This window comes from Camelina sativa, chromosome 17, assembly GCF_000633955.1.
Source record: "Camelina sativa cultivar DH55 chromosome 17, Cs, whole genome shotgun sequence".
NCBI classification, from domain to species: domain Eukaryota; kingdom Viridiplantae; phylum Streptophyta; class Magnoliopsida; order Brassicales; family Brassicaceae; genus Camelina; species Camelina sativa.
The window spans coordinates 24,373,850-24,387,123 of NC_025701.1; the positions used below are offsets into that span (position 1 = coordinate 24,373,850).

At 43.5% G+C, this 13,274-nt stretch overlaps 1 pseudogene; it reads right to left on the reverse strand.

Annotated features, from left to right (window-relative positions):
* LOC104757932 overlaps positions 1,075–13,274 on the reverse strand; it is a 38,633-nt pseudogene continuing 26,433 nt past the window's right edge.

Below are 13,274 nucleotides of genomic sequence, written 5' to 3' on the forward strand. Positions count from 1 at the left end.
ATGGGACATTGAATAGAAGAAGGTCCTCCTCCTTCTTTTGGTTTTTCGGTCACAGGTACGAGATTGCCCATGATTTTTCAATCAATGCTCTGCTACCAATTCTAGAATTCAAAATAAGATCAAGAAACTCAGGTAAAGAATATCTCTCTTCATTGCTTTAGAAAACAGACTCAAAAACTAAAGCTCCTAAGCTCTCAATCTCTTAAGTTATGCAACAACTCTGCATATCCTTATATAGAGAACTCTTTGACTAAAACCTAAACACATTAGGAATATAACTAGATAACTCCTAGACATATATTTATATCTTCAGATAACTCCTAAAGATGTTATTAGTCCTTATCTCTTTATTAAACCATAACTTGATTAGCTTATGACTCAAGCCATTTCAAGCTTATCCAACACCGGTGACTCAGCTCTACCTATTCAAAACACAGAGAGATTCACAATAAGTACAATAAAACCTCTACAAATTAACGTCGGGACAATGATATTCACAAGGCTGCTAGCAGTGACGGTCACCTCATTGTAATTCATCAAGAAGTTCTGTCATGATCTTTGCAACCTCAAAATCAGGTGCCAATATCAAGATCGCATTGATAAAACTTCTGTATCTTCCTTTAGATGGGTTATCCCTTCGGTATTCTTTAGCTATTTGGTATCTTTTGAAAGATCTGATACCATTCATAGCCACATAGCGTGCAAATGGAACAGTTAAATCATATAGTAAAGAACAGATCTCTCCGCCCTGTATATATATAATGAGCATGATGGAGGCTAAAGATCAACAAGCATAGTCTGAGATTAATAATTCCAAAAAGTCAACATTAAGTAAGGAAACAGATGTAACATATGGTGACATGTAAGGAGGATTATATATACTTTTCACCTTTGGGAGCTTTGGAAGTCTCCTAGTTTAGTTACTGTACAATCTCGTTTATACATTGGGGGTATCACATAGTTGATGTTAATACCCTCATAGAAAAGCATAGCCAAAGTCACTAACCAAGGAATCCATTACAATAAAATACAATAATTTACGTGGTTGTTAATGTAGACATGCCATTTAGTAGACTAAGCAGGAGTTTTCTGACAAACTTCAAAGCTTACAGGATTGATCGTAATGCTCTTCGTACACAGTTATATGTTTTGTAGATTCCCACCAATCTATCTGCTGACTCAAACATGTTGTTCTTAAGACTGCACCATTATTCATAGTATTAATTAGACCTCAAGAACTGACCTACTTGAATAAGCTAACAACTGATTGAACTGGAAGATTGAAACTGACCTGATGATAATGTGACGTGTCTGCATTTTATAAGGTTTTAACTATAGTTTTTACACTTGTTTTGAGTCTTTTATTAAGTTCAAGTGTGCTTTTAGAGTCTTTTTGGTCTTTTGAGAGTTTTTACAGGTTCTAGGTTACTTTGGAAGGAAACTGAGTGTTTTGGGATGAAAACATGCATCTGGAGCCAATTTGGTGAAGACTGATCGGACTAGCAAGCAGATGGAGCAAACAGAGAAAAGCATCCGAGATTGGCTAATCCACATTCAGGATCGACCAGTCCCGTACCTGAAGCAAGTTTTCCTTTTTCGTTTTAAACCGACTTTTAGGGTTTTATTTTGATATTTAAGTTAGAGGCACGGCCTCCAGAGACATAAGCTTTATTTTCTGAGACTATTTTGTATTGAGAGCTGAAGGGGAAAGATCTCTAATCCTTCTTGACACTTTGGAGAAGATTTCTAAACCCTATTTTCTATTCTTTTGCAATTCAATTATGTTTTCTTCATTATTGATTTGCTGTTTCTGCTTCTCCATGTCTGAGTAGTTTCTCAATTCGGTTTAGGGTTTTAGAAGGGTTTCTATGATTAATTGATCCTAGGTTTGTTAGATTAGGGATTGATCTTATTGTTCTTCATCTATTGTTGTTCTTAATGCTTAAGCTAGACTGATCACCTGGATTAAGATCTTAGGTTTAATTCATCGGGCACCAAAAGTGTTGTTGAGTTGCTTGAAAAGAACATAGGTGAGAAAGGTGGACCTTAGCCAACATAAGTTGAAGTTGAGGCACCTTGTGAACTTATCAAACCTGAACTTGTTAATGCTTGCTTGTTTTGCTGAGTTCAAACAAAAGTTTAGGATTTAGTAAATTCATTGCTTAGATAGTTATCGCTGCGAAAGTAGGATTGCTTTACAAACGTGATTTGAGTTCAAGAATTGTTTTTAATGCATCCCTATCTAATCATCTAAATTCATGATCATAGTCCCTAATGATTCCCTGCGCCCAATGTTTCTCTTTTGATTTAAAACACTCTTTTATTTACTGCTTTTTGTTAGTCACTTTCAAACACAAACTTTTCCATTGTCTTAGCTATATTTAATCTACATAATTTCATAGTGTAATTGTTTGGTCTCTGTGGATTCGATCCTGAAGTGTTACAACGATACCACTAGATCGTGGTTGAGTGCACCTTGGGTTTTAATTGACCTGTTGATCATAATGAACTGAGCATCTTTAGTACGGTCTTTCACGTAATGTCCAACGATTGATACGTTTTTGAAGTCTGGTGTAAAAAAAGAGTAAAAAGTTTCAGGGATCGAATAAATTTTTTGGCAGATAAAATATGACAGTGGGGGAAATGGGAAGAGTTACCAAGAGCAGCATCGATTTCGTCCATGACGTAAAGTGGAGTAGGTTTGTAGTGATAGAGTGCAAAGACTAGTGCGAGTGAGCTCAGTGTCTGTAAGTAAAAGAGGTAGAGAAGTTTTTAAGAGAGTTCAGGGACAAACTGGTGATATAAAAGTGTGTTAAGATGTTTGTTTTTCTGAATGACCTTTTCACCACCCGACAAGTTTGCAATGTTCTTCCAGCTCTTCTTGGGAGGTCTTACACTGAAAACCACACCTTCCAAGAAAGGGTCCAGCGAGTCTACCAGCTCCAGCTCTGCATCACCTGTGAGAGTGATCATCTGGTGAATCATATTTGTATAATTTATTAGGGACAAAGATAAAATGCATAAGATAGGCAAAGAAAAAAGTATTAAATTCTAGTAAGATTTAGAAAGCAGCACTCATAGAAAGACAACAATCATAACTTTTTAAACCTTTCTGAATAACTTCATTATACACCATATTGTTATTCGCCTAACTTTTGGTTTTGGAGTTGGAAACAATGATCAGAAGGTAAACTAACCTGATACATTTCTTTGAGCTTTAAGGATATTGTGTTAAATCCTGCCATAAACTCATCCAACCTGAAATGAAGTTGTAGTCATCCAAGTTTAGATTCGCTTCATGAGACCAAGAACAAAAGGGAAACAGATATATATACAGAAAAAAACTAGAGGTGTGGAATACCTTCTCTTTCTCAGTTCATCATACTGCTTCCTTATGTCATCACGCTCTTGGGTCACCAAGTTAAGTTTGTCTACCCGTCCACTGTAAAGTTCCACTTTTCTCCGGTACCTATAAGTAGTTATAGCAAACAATCAAGAAAGCTAGAGAAACATGTGTAAATCAAAGTAAGGAAGAAACAACAACAAAATACTTACTCGGCGATCGAGTCAAGATTTGGATTCAACTCTTTTAGCTGAGCCTCCAGTAAGGCAACCATTTCAAGAGCCCTTTTCAGATCACAAGCTTCATTCAAATTATTATCCATTAATGTTGCTTGGAGTTTGTCTGGATCAACAAGATCTTTCTGAATTCTGCAATGGAGAATGACAAATTTTAGATGTGAAAGAGGTAATCATATAATGAAGGGATTACCATACGTACTGTTCCATTTGCTTTCTGAGTGCAATCTGCAAGTCATTGAGTTTCTTCTTGTAGCCCTTCTCTCTCATTTCTAATTCATTGTATTTCTTTTTCATATCTTGTACTTTGAATTCTGCATCTACCTGTATTCGACTAGAGGTTAGATGATGAAAATGCAAAGAAATGCAGCAACCAGTAAGAAAGAAAATGATTTGGTAGTTTGTTACCCTAGATGCCTTCAACTCATCCACAGACTTTTTCAGATTCTCATAATTGGACTTTGATTTAGTCAGAATGTCTTTATGCTCATCAATCAATGATGTTCATATATTTTACCTTGTTTTCCCTTAGTATATTCACATCTTTTACCATCCATTTTGGCCATTATTGCATAGCTTTTAAGACTGTTTATGCATTAGAGTATAGTTGCATTGCATTTGCATATTTTCTTGCATAAACAGGTGATTTTGGAGCCTAAGGAGCATGGAAGCAATGCTGAAGAGGAGTGAAGCTATCAAGAGAAGAAAGCAAGGGAGTTAGAGCTGAAGAACCAAGGTCCGGAGTTCCACTCGACCGCCCACTCGACCAGACATTCGACCGTGTGCGGAGAAGGACTCGACCGAGTGGAAGGAGCAGAAGAAAAGCCAACTCGACCGGTCACTCGACCGAGCACCATGTTGAGTTGACCAAGCCGCCTAGCTATTTTGTCTTTTAGCATTTTTAGGGCTTCCACTACTTTTTCTATAAAAGGGCCTTGTACCCTTCAGCCACCAAGAGAGCCACCTGAGAGAAAATCTACAAACCTAGTTTTTACCCTTTTGGGAATTTATGCTTTTTGTTTTTTACATTTCTTAGATTTTGTACCTCTTTTGAAGGAGAAAACAAGAGATTTCTTCTTACTTGTTTGTTCAATAACTCTCGAAGTATTAAGAATTCGAGTTTGATTCCTTCTTCAATATTGTAGACCTTTGCTTTATCTTTCTAGTGATACAAGTTTCGTTATTTTCTGGGTTTATGACTTTGTTCATCATGTTTAGCATTTGTGAGTAGTTTGCTTAGGATCTTGAGGATGGGTTAGGCTGGATTGTGTTTGTGGTTTGTTTAGCTAGGTCAAGCTTGCTTGTTATAGATCTCTTCTAGGCTAGATATACTCTATGATGATCCTATAACCGAGAGGGTAGGGTTTGATTTTAAGCATCTTAGCATCACACTATTGTCTAGGTTGTTAGATAAGGCTAGATCTAGAGATTAATTTAGGCATGCTAAGAGATTAGATGTCTTGTTTGATTTTTGACATAAATGATCTGTTTCTTAATGCTTGCTTGTATAAGTTATTTGCTATGTGAGAACTAGTCTAGAAATATATAAGCTTGATTGTTTTTGCCATGAGAGTGGATTAACATGTTCAAGGAGATCATTGTCTAGAGATTAGCTCAAGTTGTTTGAGATTTGTTAACCAAGTTAGATGACCATAATCATTAGTCCATCCCATGAATCCCTCCTCAAGACCTTCCTTGTCTATTGATTTCCTAGTTTAAATCCTGTTGTTTGATTTACTTTTGTCTTGCTATGTTTTGTTTGCATTGCTCTGTTTCTCGCATTTGTCCGACTCGACCCTATACTCGATCGCACACTCGATCGAGTGCTTGCTCGAGCTCATCTCCAAAATTCTTATTTATGCTTTGTGTTTGTCCTGTCTCAATTCCTGTTTCACTTTAGTTGCATTTATTTAGTTTTCTGTTTATTCCTTGCCTTGCATTAGTTTACTACTTGTCTTGCATTAGTTTGATTTCTGTTCTTGTTTCATCATTGCTTTGATTAGTCTGTTCTCTTTGCATTTAGTCTCCTGTTCTAGTAGTTTTTACTTTCTGCATTTTACATTCATCACTAGGTTGTTAGTGACAAACATCTTACATATTTGGCTTGAGTTAGACAAATATTCATATCCTGATTGCTTGCATACACTCATTTAGGATTGACATCTCTTATACTACAACAGCATAAGGGTAATTAAAACTCCTTGCATTCCACATGTTCACCATCATCACATCATATCACATTCATCATCCACCCACCATCAAAATCAAGTTTCTGTCAACTAAAAAGAGAAAGGACAGATCAGTGAGTTTTATCCAAATAGTATCTAAATAATTCATGACTGAGATAAGAACTGTTAAAACCTTATGTGTTTCTTTATATGTCTCTTGGATTGCGAATGCTTTCTGTTCTATAGTTTTGAAAGTCACATGCAACTTTTCCTTCTCACCCTCTAGCCTCTCCTTTTCTCGAGTCGCCTCTTCAATCCCCTTTGTCAACTTCTTTATCAGTTTCTGGTTTGTTTCTATTTGAACATTACACCGATTGATCTCTGTATTATTTTTTGTCGATATCCTGAACATGAGAAACACAAATTAGGACGCACTCAACTGTGAGATCACTAAAAGCATGCTAAGAGAAAATGAAAACTTACAGTCTGAATCTTCTCAACCTTTGCCTTTTGTCCTTTCAATTTTTCACCACCAGCGTTCCCTATGTTGGTTTGCAGCTCCAAAGCCTAAAATAAGAAACCTCATCAAGTTTTAATGCACTAGTTCTATATTACAGGGTAATAAAACAATTGAACAACTCCATAGATTTTGCATCTACTGATCTCAGCTCCCAAGGAAAAAGCAGTCAAAATTTTTATTTACATGGCTGGTTAGACCAAAAACATATTGCCACATTTCGAAAAAAAAAAAAAGAATTACTGATGCTACGCACGTTATCCTTCAGCTGTTTAGAACCCTTCTCAAGGTTTTCAATCTCTCTTTCTTCTTTGGAGATGATTTTCTTAAGCTCTCTAAGCATGTCGATCTCATCTGTCTTTGGCTGAGATGCAGCTTCTAGGGGAGCTAGTTGTTTTTCGAGATAATTATGCTCTGAATTGAGACTTTCAATCTAAAGATGAAAGATACAAACAACTGATTACATTTAAGGCAACTTGATCACATATCTCAATAGGGAGGATTATACTGATAAATTCACAGAAGACAGTACCTCTCTTTGGCTTTTCGCCAGTTCCATCTCCAGGCGAGAGACTTCGTTTTCTGCAGCTCGATATTGTCTCACAGCATTCCCAATCTTTTCACGAATGTTGCTTAATATGTCAATAATTTTGGAGAGCTCATTTTCTGCATTAGAAACAGCTTCGCCTGACACACTAGTTCCCATTCTTCCCCCACGTGGCTTGCCTCCCCCTCCACTCATGGTACCAGATTTTTCAAAGAGAGCGCCATCAAGAGTCACGACTCTTCGAAATTCTCTGTTCCCACCATGTTGAGGGTGGATCCACACCTCAAACAAGAGGCCTGGCCCAGGAAAAAGCCCATGATAAATCTCCAAAGGAAGGGAGGGTATTATGGTCTTTTATATGGACGAACCGACACGATTCCCTATAAATACAGGCGTACGGCCCGCATTTCGAGGGATCGTGAAAAAGGCAGCAGAATTCGTACAGCAAAAACCAGAGCTCAGCTCGTCCAAGAAAAAGTCAACGTTTTCAAGCCTATAGCTCGGAGAGTCGACGAGCTATCAGCCCGTCGATTACTTTGTTTGTAACTCGTTTACATTGTGTTGTAACCCGTCCTTTAGTGCCTCGGCACCGATATAATAAAGAGAACTTCGACCCTCCCTTGACCGAACTAAATATTCTAATTGTGACCAAAAGGGACATCAACAATTTGGCGCGCCAGGAAGGGGGACGACAAGTCAAAGTTTTCTGAAAAATTGAAGAACGGACCTACACCAACTAAACGAGATGACGATAGTTGACAAGGAAAGAAGCAAAGACGCAAGCTCGTCGGGGGGAACAGTCACCCCGGCGACGGATCAAGCAGAGCAGATAGTCCTTCCCACGCCAGACGCTCCAAGAAAAGTTGTGACGGTAGAAAGCCCAGAAACGTTCGTCATAGCTACAAATTTGACGACCCCAGCGACCGCAGAGGCACCACAGGCTCCGACACAACTCTCTCTGCTCAACAACCAGCCCGTCTCTAGCATAGACGAGCTGTTCCGAGGAATCTTAACGCGCCTCGACCAGCAGGAAGAGCGAACAAACAACCGTTTGGATGCGCTCACTGCGGCGCAGTTCAATTCGCAAGATGAAATCAATCATCTCCACAACGCTCGGCTCAACTCAAGGAACTTCACCTCAGCAAGGACAACGCCAGGGCCGTATGTGCAGACCGGCGGATTAGAGCGTAATCCCGTCCAGCGCCTTGCCGAGCAGGGTACCGAAGTGGCAGATCGAACGAAGGATGCCGAGCTAATAGCAATGAAACAACAAATGAGAGAAATGGCCGCAATGAACCAGAAAGCGATGGATAAGGCACCCGAAGTCGGACTCATGCTCGAGGCAACACAGCGAACTCCATTCTCTCGACGACTCGCTACAACAGCGGTCAAACGAGCGGTCAAGCCAAGGTTGGGCCATTACGATGGAACGGTCGACCCACGAGACTTCTTGCTCACCTTCGGCGTGGCCCTCGGCCCATTGCAGTTCAGCCCGGCAGAATACGACGCAGGAGCTTGTCAAGTTTTCGCCGAACATTTGACGGGGACCGCCTTGAGTTGGTTCTCGAGGCTACCACCAGGATCAATCGACAGCATCAGGGAGCTGATAACTGAGTTTCTGAAGCAGTTCTCTGTTTTAATTGAGGACAAGAATTCCCACGCCGACTTATATGCCTTAACTCAGCACAAGGGGGAATCGCTTCGGTCCTTTATTGGACGATTCAAGGAGATTTATGTCAACATCTCAATCCCCGATGCGGCCGCAATCGTTGCGCTCCGAAACGCACTATGGTATGAATCTCGATTCAAGGAGGAATTATCTTTGACACATGTCGAGACCGTGGCCGAGGCATTACTCCGAGCTGCAAAGCACATTGGGCTCGAAGAAGAGAAAGCTATCAACGCCAAGAAGTATTCCTCGGAGGCAAGTGCAATAACCAGACAGCCTATAGCCGCAGCTCCAAAAGTCGATTATGTCGAGCCACGGCAGCACTTCACCAAGAACCAAGATCGAACTCGCCGAACCTTTGCGATCGGCGAAAATAAGTATATCCGGAAAGAAGGAGCTGAAAATAGCGCAACCTCGTATTGCGACTACCATCAGAGTAATACCCACTCGACAGACGAATGTCATTACCTCCAGAGGATTCTGATGGAACGATACAAGAAAGGCGCAATAGTCGTCGAGCCGGACAGAAGCAAGACAGTCCGACCTGGACGAAATGATGCCAAGCGCGCTGAAAATATCGCTCGAAAGTTCGTCAAAGATTCAAAGATATTAGCCGACCAAAGTGAAGACGAGATGGAAATTCCAAACCTACTAGCTGAACGACGAGAAGACAGCGGTCACGAAAAACGACCGCATACAGACCGCAAGCCTGATCAACGTCCCCCGACTATAAGACGAATCAACATGATAATGGGTGGACTAGCCGGATGCAACGATTCGGTCAGAGCAATCAGAGATTATACTAAGAAAGCCGAAATGACGAAGTCTTGGCCGTCGCGGTTCGAGGCTGAAAGTATGCCAATCACCTTTGACGGAAAAGACCTGGAAGGTTTGGATTTACCGCACAACGACCCGTTGGTCGTCGAGCTCTTGATCGGTGAAAGCGAGGTGACGAGAATATTGATCGACACTGGAAGCTCGGTCAACGTCATCTTCAGAGACGTCTTGGCGAAAATGGAAATCGGCGAGCGGGACATTATGCCAGAGTGTCACTCTTTGACGGGTTTCGACGGGGATCACCTTATGTCCGTCGGCACAATTACTTTGCCGATCTTCGTTGCGGGGATAGCCAGGTATTTCCGTTTCGCAGTCATCGACAAGCCGACAATCTACAACGTCATCCTCGGCACCCCGTGGATCCACAAGATGAAAGCCGTCCCATCAACGTACCATCAGTGCGTTAAATTCCCAACTTCAAAAGGGGTGTACACGTTGCGCGGCAACCAGCAAACCGCACGAGCCTGTTTTCTGATCGAGCATAAGCTTCGCACCGGAAAGAAATTATAGCAATCAAAGCAGCAAGTCGGCGACAACAGTACGTCGCCGACAGACGGAAAGCCGACTGCCGTCCAACAAGGCGTTGCCGCGGTCGAGGAGGTGAGCTTAGACGAAAACGACAAGAAGCGATGCGTGAATATTGGCACAGAAATAACGTCCGCCATGCGAGACGAGCTAATACTTTTCCTCAAAACCAACATCTCAACGTTCGCATGGAGCGTGACTGATATGAAAGGAATCGACCCAAACGTCACGACCCACGAGCTCAATGCCGACCCAACGCATAAGCCGGTCAAACAGAAACGGCGCAAGTTAGGCCCTGAACGGTCGCAAGCAGTAAACGATGAAGTCGACAAACTCCTCGGTGCCGGGTCAATCGTGGAAGTAAAATATCCAGAGTGGCTAGCCAATCCGGTAGTCGTCAAAAAGAAGAATGGAAAGTGGCGAGTTTGCGTTGATTTTACCGATCTTAACAAGGCCTGCCCAAAGGATAGTTTCCCATTGCCAAGAATCGATCAGCTCGTCGAAGCAACTGCGGGCAACGAGCTGTTAACCTTTATGGATGCATTCTCCGGTTACAACCAGATTCTGATGCACAAGGACGACCAGGAAAAAACATCATTCATCACGGACAGAGGGACGTACTGCTACAAGGTCATGCCTTTTGGTCTGAAAAACGCGGGAGCGACGTATCAACGGCTAGTCAACAAGATGTTTGCCGAGCAGCTCGGCCGGACTATGGAGGTCTATATTGACGATATGCTCGTCAAATCACAGCACGCCAAGGATCATATTACTCACCTACGACAATGCTTCGACACCCTCAACAAGTATGGGATGAAGCTAAACCCGGCCAAATGCACATTTGCAGTGAAATCCGGCGAATTCCTTGGGTACCTGGTAACCAGACGAGGCATCGAGGCGAACCCGAAGCAAATTAAGGCGATCATCGATCTACCGCAACCAAAGAACGCCAGAGAAGTACAGCGGTTAACTAGACGAATCGCTGCTCTAAACCGCTTTATATCCAGATCGACCGACAAGTGTCTACCATTTTACCAGCTTCTCAAAACAAAGGGCAAGTTCGAGTGGACCGACGCCTGTCACAGCGCGTTCAACGAGCTAAAAAATTATTTATCGACCCCACCAATCTTAGCAAAGCCGGAGCTCGGCGAAATCTTATTTCTCTATATCGCGGTCTCGGAGTCGGCCGTCAGTGGTGTACTCGTTAAAGACGACCGAGGAGAGCAACGACCCATCTTTTATATAAGCAAATCACTTGACGACGCGGAAACTCGCTACCCAACAGTTGAAAAGGTCGCCCTGGCAGTAGTCACGTCGGCAAGAAAGCTCCGACCGTATTTCCAGTCACATACTGTCGCTGTCCTGTCCAACCAACCTTTACGATCTATATTGCACAGCCCGAACCAATCGGGTCGACTAACGAAGTGGGCGATTGAACTTAGTGAGTACGACATCGAGTATCGAACTCGGCCGGCTGCAAAGTCCCAAGTACTCGCCGATTTCTTGATTGAGCTGCCGTTTGGAGAGGCCGAACCAACACCTATCGACCCGTCAGATGACCGATGGATCTTGCATGTGGACGGAGCGTCCTCTCATCTTGGATCGGGCATAGGGATTCGACTGACTTCGCCGACCGGAGAAATTTTGGAGCAGTCCTTCCGCCTTCGATTCCAAGCAACCAACAACGTCGCCGAGTACGAAGCACTCATCGCCGGTCTTAAGCTCGCTAACGGAATGCAGATTAAGCGGATACGGGCTTTTTGCGATTCCCAGCTTGTCGCCAACCAGTTCAGCGGCGAGTACGACACCAAGAGCGAACCTATGGCCGCCTACCTTAGTGTCGTTAAGATTTTGTCAAAGCGCTTTGACGAATTCGAACTCGTCAAAATTCCCAGAGGAGACAATGCTCCGGCCGACGCTTTGGCAGCACTCGCCTCAACATCGGATCCCGATCTTCGGCGAATCATCCCGGTAGAAAGCATAGATACGCCGAGCATAAGTGAAAATTACGCCGAGACGTGCCTCGCACTCCACCAACCCAATGAAATAAGGACGACTTATCGAACGATGAGGTCAGGCCGAGGGTGCGAACCCGCATCTGGCAGCGACGCGACGGATTGGCGGGTCGAAATCCGAGCATACCTAGCCGACGGTGACGTGCCAACAGATAAATGGGCTAGACGAAGATTAAAAGCCAAGGCCGCCCACTACACTTTGATGAAAGACCATTTGCTCCGGTGGACGGCGGCAGGAGCCTTGTTGCTTTGCATACACGGCGACGACACCGAGCGTGTCATGATGGAAATGCACGAGGGAGCTGGAGGAAATCACTCAGGTGGCCGAGCCCTAGCACTACGAATCAGGAAGCATGGCCATTACTGGCCTACGATGATATCTGATTGTGAAAAGTTCGTCGCCAAGTGTGAAAAATGCCAGCGACACGCCCCCATTATTCATCAGCCGACCGAACTGCTACGAGCTGGAGTAGCCCCTTACCCTTTCATGCGCTGGGCAATGGACATCATCGGCCCATTACCAACTTCCAGACAAAAGCGATATATACTCGTCCTAACCGATTATTTCACTAAATGGGTCGAGGCCGAATCATACGCAAATATCAAAGCAAGGGACGTCCAACTCTTCGTCTGGAAGTACGTAATCTGTGGCCACGGCCTCCCGNATTTTGTCAAAGCGCTTTGACGAATTCGAACTCGTCAAAATTCCCAGAGGAGACAATGCTCCGGCCGACGCTTTGGCAGCACTCGCCTCAACATCGGATCCCGATCTTCGGCGAATCATCCCGGTAGAAAGCATAGATACGCCGAGCATAAGTGAAAATTACGCCGAGACGTGCCTCGCACTCCACCAACCGAATGAAATAAGGACGACTTATCGAACGATGAGGTCAGGCCGAGGGTGCGAACCTGCATCTGGCAACGACGCGACGGATTGGCGGGTCGAAATCCGAGCATACCTAGCCGACGGTGACGTACCAACAGATAAATGGGCTAGACGAAGATTAAAAGCCAAGGCCGCCCACTACACTTTGATGAAAGACCATTTGCTCCGGTGGACGGCGGCAGGAGCCTTGTTGCTTTGCATACACGGCGACGACACCGAGCGTGTCATGATGGAAATGCACGAGGGAGCTGGAGGAAATCACTCAGGTGGCCGAGCCCTAGCACTACGAATCAGGAAGCATGGCCATTACTGGCCTACGATGATATCTGATTGTGAAAAGTTCGTCGCCAAGTGTGAAAAATGCCAGCGACACGCCCCCATTATTCATCAGCCGACCGAACTGCTACGAGCTGGAGTAGCCCCTTACCCTTTCATGCGCTGGGCAATGGACATCATCGGCCCATTACCAACTTCCAGACAAAAGCGATATATACTCGTCCTAACCGATTATTTCACTAAATGGGTCGAGGC